Genomic DNA, 11,439 nt, shown 5'->3' with positions numbered 1-11,439 from the left:
ATATCTTTAGGCAAGTATGCTTCCTTTATGTATTCCACAGATTCTCCCCAATTGGGCTTGCTATTAGAGATTATTCCCAACCCTTCTCCAACTCTGCTTTCTTTATTCTAGTATTTTTGTTTCCCATGCTAGTTTCATATGAGTTTTAGATTTCAAGATGGAAAATATTTTCTTTTCTTTTTTGTTGCATCAAAGAAATGATTCACACAAAAGTATCGATCCAACTTTGATAACCAATTATCAACAACATCACCATCAACTTTTCCTTCAAAATTTGGGATATCAAAATTCACTTGTACTTTAAAAGGGTTCTTTCCATGGAACAGTGCTATTGAATAGGGTGATTTTTGGTTCTTCAAAATTTGTGAAAACTGATTCATCATATCTTCGCATTGCCTAGCCAAAGCCTCTTCCACCATCTTCTTCATACAATCTGATAAATTGTCTGACATCTTTGGTTTTGTACTCTACAAAAGAGGGTATTTAGACAAATCTTGTGTTATTTGGCATACAAGAGTGTTCCCACTGTAATACCACTAATCTAATTTAAAAAATGGGTTGAAACACAATATCTCATGAGAATCAAGTACCTACGATATCAATGTTCAATTTCTAGAAAAACTTGCAAAAAGTTGAAAGAGTTGTATGCAAACCAAAAGCCATAATATTATTCAAAAATGTAAGAATATAAACAATGATGTAACATCAAAATCATCATACCCATGAATTCAAAAAGTATATGTGGCTATAATAATAATAAATATTTAACTAAAACTATTCAAAACTAGGTCTTTATTTATCCCAACTTGTCGGGGTCATAAATTTTAACCTAGAAGCTCAGAATTCAAAACCATTTACACGGTTGGAAAGAAGAACTAAAAATATAATTTTAATCCTTAAAAAAGGTGAGCCCTTGGATTTCTAATTTTTATGATCGATAAAAGTTTCAACTTGAAATTTTGAGCAGAAGACTTCCGAAAATGCCAATTAAAAAGGCCTAGAAAAGCATTTTAAAAAATATGAAAAATTTTCAAATATTTGATCGTTTTGGATAATTTGGATCAACCAAGACAAGAATGTTGAATTTGAGGAAAATCAACCCCATAGCTACCAAGAATCACCTGCATGCAAACACCTATCATAGAAAGAGAGAAGGAAAAGCTATGGAGGCCAAAATTGTCAAATCCATAGATAAGACATTCTTGATGAGCAAAAAGAGAAATTTCTATTATCAAAAGTGAATGAATAAAATTACAAAGAGATCAATCCTTATGAAAGGAGATCAAAACCCTAATAGGTAAAACCTAGGTTGCATGATAATAGTTAATAAAATATTTATTATTATGTGCCTAAAGTTTACCTTAAGTAAAATAGAGATAATAAGTGACTTAATAATTAAATCAAAATGATTTAATTGATAAGGCAATATCTTATTACTCTAACACCCCCCCACTTAAGATAAACTTAGGAAGTAGCTAAAAACCTAGAAACTACTATTGAAAGCAAATTTGGGTCCACGCAACAAGGCCTGATGAGGTGCCCAAGCACAACCAAATCTCTATAAAGAGGAGAAATAGAGAAAACTACATGGAAAAAATCCTACTCTAAAAAGAGGTGGAAATAATTTTTGAGAACATAGGAACAAAAGATGATATTGAAGAACACCACTAAAGCATGAAGCTGCAAACATTGTCAAACTACTGATCTAAAGAACCTCCACTATATAGAACATGACCACGTAGAGAAGACTAAGTCTAAAGAGTTGATCAATCAAAGATGGAAGGTATCTTAATGGCATCCAAAAATAGGAATGAAAGAATGTTTATATGGTAAATGATCCATCTCACTAAAATGCATAGGTATCCAACAACTACAATTTCCTAGTATATAAAATCAAATACTAAATACATAGCTCACTCCATCAAACCAAGAAAGAAATAGAACCAACATACCCCCCATAATGCTGAGAGGTAAGACATGAAAACTGAAACTAAATGAAATATATCCTGCAGAAAGAAGAACCAGGAACATCGAGAGCACAAAATAAGTACAAACACCAATAATGACATGTGTCATCGACACATCATAATATTAATGTCATGGAAGGAACACTCACTTGACAAAAGAAGATGGCAAATATAGCCAACATGAAACCCCCAAGGAACTTTATAATGTAGTGCGAGTACAACAAAACACAAAGATGTGCAAGATCCTAGAATGCAATAGAGTGGCACTTTATCTCAATGCGTTTGCAAAAATACTACAAATGGATGTCAACAAAGATCAAAAAAGGCATAAGGCTGATACAATAGATAGTATAACCCATGAAAAATCATCTGAAACAACAAAAATCAATCCCCAGGCTCAAAATAACCAAGATATCCATCAGAATGCATAAAAGAAAAAATTGAATATTATGTGCTGGGAGCAAAATCTGGAAAATAGAACGTCTCAAAATATGTCTCCCAGAGTGCAAAAAAAAACTTCTAACTTTGATAGCCAAACTAGGCCACCAAAAAAAATCAAAAATCCAAATAAACTACATCATCATGATGGGCTTGAAATTATTTTTTTGACACAAATAGAGTATGGATGAGCAACTTATGGCCAACAAACCACATGTAGGTCAAAAAAGTAGGGGAAAAGAAAAGAAAAAATTATCGCCTTGGGATTCATGCCAAAATGCCTCAAAAAGCACGTCCACCAATAACAGAAATTGCCTCAGGAAGCGTGTTAGTTCTGTACCAAAATTGTCTTGATTTGTGTGCCCAAAAATCTCAATTTTCATACCAAAAATCACAAAATCATAGTCTCAAGAAATGTGCAAAATCTCAATTTTTGAACCAAAAATCTTGATTTACGTGACAAAATTCAAAAAACCACAACCTCAGAAAACGTGCCAAGGAATCAAAAAATGACCACCTTAGGAAACGTGCCCAATATTAGAACAATACTTTTTAGCCTCAAATTCCAACCATGTCCAAATTGGAGAAATTTTGTATGAAGATAGGGATTTTTGAGCACTCTGAGCTCAAGGACAATGTTTGTTTAGGCTCAAAGTGCACAAAAAAATATTGACCCCCCAAATTCAATACAAAAAAACTCTAAAAAATGAAACGCTTTGGAAGAAAAAGCATAGATTTGAAAGCCAAGCCAAACTTCTCATAATTAGAATAGGGGCATGAAGATCTAGAGCTCTGATACCATGTTGAATTTGAGGAAAGATAAACCCCACGACTCCCAAGAATCACCTACATGCAAACACCTACCACAAAAAGAGAGAAGGAAAAGCTATGGAGGCTGGAATTGCCAAATCCATAGATGAGACATTCTTCATGAGAAGAAAGAGAAATTGTTATTATCAAAAGTGAATGAATAAAATTACAAAGAGACCAATCCTTATAAAAGGAGACCAAAACCCTAACAAGTAAAACCTAGGTTGTATGAGAATAATTAATAAAATAATTAATTATTATATGCCTAAATTTTAGCCTAAGTAAAATAGAGATAATAAGTGAATCAAAATGATTTAATTAATAAGGCAATATCTTATTTCTCTAACAAAGAATTGGCTCTTGCATTATCTTTGGACATTTGATGCCTACATCAAACCAGGGGTAGTTTTTGGTGATATCAACATTCTAGACTTTAGTTTACCAAATTTGTTCAAATCCAACAAGGAGAAAGCAACTTTTTTCTTTCCTCTAGGCTTTAGGGAAAATGATCTGGATCAAGTAGCTGACATCATCATGGTGACATGGAAATCTGGTGGGGATATTTAGTGGTGGATCTTTTTTGGATGGGGTTTTTCTTGGGTCCTTTTCCTTGGTTTGTTGACTTTTTTGGTTCTCTCACGCTATTTTCGTAATCTTCAATACTTTTTTTCCACCGTTTCTTTTTTCTCTTGATGGCCCATGTCAAGATGGTGAGCTTCACTTTGGTCCATCTTTGTCCCTTTTCCTTCTCCTGATGGTTTTTTTTTTTTGTCCACACCCTGTCTAGTAGTGTCCCTGATCAGTAATGTATAAATGTACATATTATGAATATCAATCTAAGATACTCTTTTAGATTAAGAAGTTAAGTGTGTTTCAAACTGGCATCTAATATAACTCTGCTTCTTGATTTATCAGAAATAAAGACCTTGGTAGATTTAGAGCTTTGATTAATAATTTGATTATCTTATTTTTTATTAAGGAAAATAGGTTTTAATGGGGCCCTAAAACCCTAACAGAAAATAAGATAAACATAAAAAGTAAACTTAAAGTATCAGTTTAAGTAAAAGAAACCTACTAAAATAGTACCCCCACATATAAGAGAAAGAAACCCGATAAAACTAGGGGAGCTGGACAAAAAACCAAGAGCAGCCAAAAAGCCAAGAAGGTAGCTTACGTGATTTCTCTTAGTATTTCCACAGCACAAATTTCTAGGTCTGAAATTCTACCAGCCACCTCCTTCAAGTCAGCTAGATCTTTATCAGGTTCTTGGATGTCCTTCTTCTTTGTGTTGGATCCGGTTCTCTTCCTTGAACTATCCTTAGAAGACCTGTCCTTGGCACTATTGGGAGGAAGATCCTCCTCCTTGTTGGCCATGTGTTCTTCTATTTTGTTAATGAGCACCTTTATGTTCTCATTTACAGGTCTCTTTGAGAATGTTGTGGCTTTGCTCAACAATATTATGCATTGAGCTCTCTATGGTTTGGACCCTACTCTTCACTTCCTCCACTCTGTTATCCATGTACTTTTCTTCCTCCATTTTCTTGTTCTACAAGTTGTAATTCTCCCTCTCCAAATTGCTCACTCTATATTTGAGCTCTTAGATTTTATGGAAGATCCATTTGGTGGTGTGATAGCTTTCCACCACACTATTTTTAGCATTGTTGAGTACATCCATTTGAGGATTTTCCTTAGTGGTGTCACTAAAAATCACAAGGTCTAGGTCAACCAGCTCTTCCATTTGGATTTTTCCCTCCTTATTCTCCTTGACCAAAGTTCTAATTATTTCTCTATTAATCCCCATCCTAGCAGAAATAGTATCAAAATTCCTCCACACCACCTTCCATTAGAAGATCCATTTGGTGGTGTGATAGCTATCCACCGCAATATTTTTAGCATTGTCGAGTACCTCCATTTGAGGATTTTCCTTAGTGGTGTCACTGAAAATCACAAGGTCTAGGTCAATCAACTCTTCCATTTGGATTTTTCCCTCTTTATTCTCCTTGACCAAAGTTCTAATTATTTCGCTATTAATCCCCATCCTAGCCGAAATAGTATCAAAATTTCTCCACACCACATTCCTATCTATGCCTGTAATCTTGCATTTGCATTAGTTGGACCTGAATTCCTCATAGTCCTACTCCTGCTCATCCCTATCATTATGATTAATATCCCCTTCAACTCTTTCCTTCCCCACCCCTGTTTATCCTCCTTGGATTCAATGAATTTCCCTTTTTTTCCCTCCCTTGAATGTCTAGACCGCACAATCCTCCTCTTTGTTGATAGACATTTTAATGGTAATGTTTCTCTTACCACCCTTTCTCCCAAAGCCCTCCCCATCTCTAAGATAGGTCTCTCTTCTTCCCCTTCAACATTGTTACCCTCCATGTCCATGCCCTCTACCCTTTCATTGTAGTCCCTATCTGAGGAGATGTCAAACCCCTGTTTAGGTTCAATTAACATTTTTTTGTCCTTTCTCTCTGTTTTGATAGTTTTTTTCACCAGTATTATACTAAGGGGAAGCTTCCTCCTCCAATTTTGAGTGCATCTCTCGACTATCCTTAGTATCAGAAGGTGTATAGTCCTCTCCTAACTCTTTGACATCTCCTCTTCCCTTCTTACCCTCCTTCTTACTCTTAATTTGTTTCCCCTTAGACCTAGCCTTAAAAAATTAATAGATTAACAACAAAAGCCCCTCATGGAAGGTTGGGTTATTATAGTGCTTCTCCTTATAGTCATTAACGTTTTTATTAATAGATGAGTAAAGGTAGAAAGGGATAGAAATCTTCACCCCATACCTGAAATGGTTGAGCAGCATGAAATGATGGGTGTAAAGGTAGTCAAATCTTGTGTCGAGGGAAATGTACTTGATAATAACCCTCGGCACAAACCTCCACAATGGCTTAATGGTGCTTGGTAGATACTAAATATCTCTCTTCACCAAAGCCTTCTTTTCCTCCAAATCCTTGGTGAATTCAACCATTATCTATCCAAAAATCTTTCCATCTCTATAGAACTTCTTCACCATTATGGGAATACCAATTATCACAGAGATGATGTCCTCTGTCACCATGAAATCCACCCCATCAATCATAATTATTCCCTCATTCTAGCTCTTAACCATGCTCCATGTAACAGAGGGTTCCTATCCATGGATCTGTTTAGTGAAATTTGTGACTTCGCCTTTTTTTAGAATGCTCGACACCTTGAAGCGTCTGTGCCACTTCTGGGCTTCATCCTCAGGTTCCCTCTTGTGTCCTTCCCCCACCATGATTTCTTCCTCCACCATGACTTCTTCCTCTCTCCAAGCTTTTTCCCTAGTATTGATACTCTTTGAAGCTAGACTATTGTTGGCACAAGTTTTTTCCTAAAAACTTCCTTTTGCATTGTGTACTTTATGCCCAAAATTGATCCTCAAAGTAAGATGATGGATATTGTTGATGTGAGAAGTATAGTTTCTTTTGTACTTACACATCACATTTCTACACATTTCCCACAACTCATAAAGAATCATAATGAACCTTTAATGATTCCCAATCTACCTAAGATCATTTCCCTTTCAATCAACTCATTAGTATCTAGCATAAAATTATGTCTATCCATCCACTTAGCCACTTCATTATACTTGACTGCCCAGTTGGCCAACCTATTAGCCACTTGGTTGGCTTCCCTAGACTCATGAGCCACATAAGTTTTATCAAAGGTCTTAAGGTGTTGGATGCATTCCTCAGTGATATTCGTAACCATCCATGTTGGCTCATTCTTCTCATTAAGAAAGCCTATAATATTCTTTGAGTCTCCTTCCAGCCAAATATTTTTGACTTCCATGTCTCAAGCCAATTTGATAGTTTGATGAGCTGCAATCACCTCTACATAATGATTAGTTTGTATTCCTAGAGGGGTAGAAACAGTGAAAATCCCTATACCATATGCATTTCTGATGATGCCTCCCACCCCTGCCTTCCCTAGGTTGTCTTTGTCCAGCTCATCAAAATTTTCTTTATGTCATCTCTCAGGTAGAAAAGTCCATCTATAATCTTTCCTCTTATTATTATCCATGCCCATTGTGCTGAGAAAGGGGTTAGGACATTTAATATTAGTGTATTTTTCTAACAAAGTATTAAGGCATTTGTGGAAGACAACATTTGCATTCGTTTCCCTCTCCCTAAAAGTTATGTTGTTCCACTCTTTCCACACTCCACAACACACATGGGGCATAGTTCAATTCCACAAGTCCTTGATACCATCCCCAAACAACCCATTGTGCTATTGTTCAAAGAGCACCAAAATGTTGGAAGGTAAGCACTAGGTCATTTGATTATCTTGTTGCTTATTAGATGTTTCTGATTTTTCTCTTCAGTATAAGTTTAATCATTTTGTTTCTTTATTCTAAATCAATCAGGTTTTTTTTAGAAATCTTAATCTTTTTCATTTCAAATTTAACACTAAAATAATCTATCATACTCCTTAAAGGAACCCACACCCAATAATCTTCAAGTTTCAAATTGGATAAAAAATTTAAATTATCAAAGATTAGTAATGAATTAATTGAAAGGGACAAGCCTCAGTAATGTAAGTATAACTAAAAGTAAAAAAAGTGCTAACATCTAATTGTAGACACCTAAAAACCTTTAGAAAATAAAGTATTTTTATTTTCTGAAAAATTCCTGATGACAAAATCATTTATTAATTAATTAATTATTTAATTTATTTATTTATTTTTATGCCATTAAATCCCTTTATCTTAATTAAAAATATTTAATTAAGGAATCCCTCCCAAAAATGTTTAAATCTTATTTAAACATTATTTCCTTATTTATTAATTATTTAATTAATAAATTGACCAAAAAACTCAAAATAAATAAATAATTTATTTTTTGCCCAAAACTTGGCCAATTTCCTTAAGACTACTAACCTCTTCCAAAATCTTCTAATCCTTCTTTAATTTAGATTAAAGGCTAATCCCATCATTTCCTACCCCTAATCCCAACTCAAAATATTTAATTAAGATTAAATATTAATCCTCATGTTTATTAAAAAAGTTTTAATAAATATCTCCTCAACCCAAACCCTTGAAATAAATAAAACTTTATTTATTTCCTAAAAATCTAATTTATCCTCATCCTAAGAAGTTCTAGACTCTTCTAGAAAGTCTTCATCCTCATCCTAGAAAATTCTAGACTATTCTAGAAAGTCTTTATCCTCATCCAAAGTCTAGACTCTTCTAGAAGATGTCTTTAAACCTAATCTTAATCCCCTCCTAACCTTGTCACATTCTCTAAACATGAGTTAAGACTTACTAACCCAAGCCAAAGTTAACAAATATCTCCTCCTTCACCCACCCTCATTAAATGCCATCCACTTGCCTATCCCTAAGCTAATCCTAAACCATCCTAATCCATCCTCTAATCATTTGCACAATCCTAAGCAAGCTTAAAACCCTCCTAATCAAGCCCAAGTCAAAATTGCTCTCATCTCCCTCAAAATATCTCAACCATAAAACTTTATGAAGCCCATTAGGCCATAAATGACTCTTCCAAGCCCTTTTATTGCTCTTACAAGCCATTATGAGGGTCTTTATGAAGATTTTATCCCTTGAGCCTCCTTTGTTGACTCATCCTTCCCCTTTCCTCCATCCTCTCACCATGTGACATGTGTCACTCCTTGATTGGCTGTAAGGAACCACAATCCATGTGCTCTCCTTTCATGCAATCTGAGCCCTCCATGAGCTTTTTCCCATCTTTGCATCTTAGCCCTCAATCCCTCAAGCCTCTTGCCTATAAATTGGATCCTTCCCCTTTGCAAAACAACACAATCCATGAAGTAAAGTCATAATGCCATTTTAAGAAGCCATTTTACATCAAAACCATACACTCACACCCAAATTCCAACTCCATTTGAAGCCATTTTTGAAGCATAAAGCTTGAGCATAGATCCTATCTATTTAGAAAAAGCTAATCAACAAGAGAGCTTCTCATTGAGAGAGCCCGTTAATGGCTCATATTCTCAATTGAGAGCTCATCTTAGTCTATCTTGAAGTTTATGAATTTAGTTTAGTTTGTAGAAGCTTTATTTAAATTTGGTTTCTATTAGCATACTAACATTGCTCAAATACATTTTGGCACGCTCGGTGGGACCCCGCATGGGTCATCTTCATTAGCTTTTTTAGTCAAGTTTTGTATGTCATTTGCTAATTTTGGCTAATTTTTTTTGTTTTTGTGATTGGTAGGATTGTATAAATTGGTTTTTTAGGTCCACATGAGCATGAAAAAGACAAAAGAACTCATAATCTATCTCATAGTGTTTGCAGATTTTTCAAGCTTATAGGTGGACAAAGCACTTGGAATTCTTCTTCCTCTTCTTGTCTATATTCTTCTTGTTCCATCTACTTCTTCTTCTTCTTCTTGTGGAAGATCTTGGCCATTTTTTTTGAAGGAAGCAAAATCATACACACTTCTTTTTAGTGCTTAAAATGAACCCCTAAATCATACTTAAATCCATTAAAAACTAAAAATTTGCAAAAAAAAAAAAAAAGCCTTTTAACAAGTGAAACTAAACCAATTCAATCATTTGCATCCTTGCAACATCAAGGTTTTAGATGCATTCATGCAAAGTTAGGAACACTTCATTTTTGGAAATTTAAAAAGAACTTCAAGTTTCCATTTCAAAAGGTTCAAAATCAACACTAAGTGCACACTAAAATCTAAATCAAACTCAAAGCATCAATCAAGGATAAAATGAACCTCATTTGCAAATATTTTAAAGTTCTTTTAAAAATCTCATGAAAACTAAGAGTCCTAAATGGTTGCCAAAAATTGTCCTAAAAGCTTTGTTATTTGTTCCAAACAAATGTCTTGTTGCAAAATCTTGAATGTTTCTTAGGTTTTTCATGCATCAAAACAATCTAGGAATATCATTTTTGGGCTTAAAATATGCAAACTAGAACACAAAATCTTGAATGAAAACCAAAGTCCAAAGAGTCATTTTCACTTTTGAGTCCAAAACAATCTTGAATGATCTAAAGTTAAAACAAAGCACTTCAAAGTTCTTAAAAAAACACACACAATCTCAATCTTGAATGATCAAAGGAAAAAACGTGAATGTTTAATCACTTGTCTTTGAATGCATGTTGCTAAACACACTCTTGAATGCCATGGATTAAAATAAAAATTTTCTTGAATGCATGATTAAAACAATAAATCCAATCTTGAATGCCAAGGATCAATTAACCATTGCAATATCAAACACTTCATTTGGAGCTTCTAAAATTGAATAAAACAAATCTCTTTTCCACATGCAATTTAGGTAAAGTTTGATTTTTGGACATTTAAGAAACTTTGTTAAGTTAAATACAAATTTGCAAAAATCAATTTGAGTAGTTCGTTGGACTCACCTCTTTTCTAATCACCCATCAATTCAACCATTGGTTGCAATCTCAGCGCCATTTATGGAGATGGGTCTACTTGAAAAAGGTGTTAAATGTTCCACAATCTAACTCACTCACTTGGTCTTTGAACGTTTGCTTTAACTTTATCAAAAAATTTAAATGACCAAAACTCTAGATTAAATCGATCACACTTCAAGTTTGGGCACTAAAATTGAACAACTATTGACGTGGAGGGCCTCCAAGTGTGCGCTTGACAAATCGAGTCTCACACATCTTTGCTTTGGGCTTAAAACAAAATCACACCAACTCTTGAATGCCTTAAAGAAAATTAATCGATACTTGACGTGGAGGGCCTTCGGGCACGCGGGTTTACTTTGTTGTTGACCCTAACTCTTCTTCTTGTATTCATCCTTCGCTTGGTTTTGCTTTGTTGGTGCATTTCAAAGTTAGAATTGAACATTGCCTCTTAAACATGAGTGCCTGCAAAGTCTAGATCAGCACACATAAGAGTCAGTTGGTAAAAAGAACAAGCGTGTTTTTTAGCCCAAGGTCATCCAAGTCTTCTCTCCCCTTGTCATCTTTCGAGGCCATCTTGGGTGCATAAGATTAGGATCCAAAACCTCATTTTTTTTTAGGAGGCCTGCTTGGGGATTTCATCACCCCTTGGACGACCTCAACTCCAGCGTTCTGTCAGAGTATAAGAACCAGTAGGTGAATCGAAACACACCTCTCTTGGGATCAAGATTTTGTCACTCGGGCTAAGCCTCAAGAAACTTTATACCTTTCAGAAGTAAAAGAGGAGAAGTGGGTTACCACTCCTCTCAACTGTGTGACATCTTT

Source organism: Cupressus sempervirens, chromosome 7 (assembly GCF_028749045.1).
Source record: "Cupressus sempervirens isolate cs-2001-9-10 chromosome 7, ASM2874904v1, whole genome shotgun sequence".
NCBI lineage: Eukaryota > Viridiplantae > Streptophyta > Pinopsida > Cupressales > Cupressaceae > Cupressus > Cupressus sempervirens.
Note: the sequence above shows the minus strand (reverse complement) of the source record.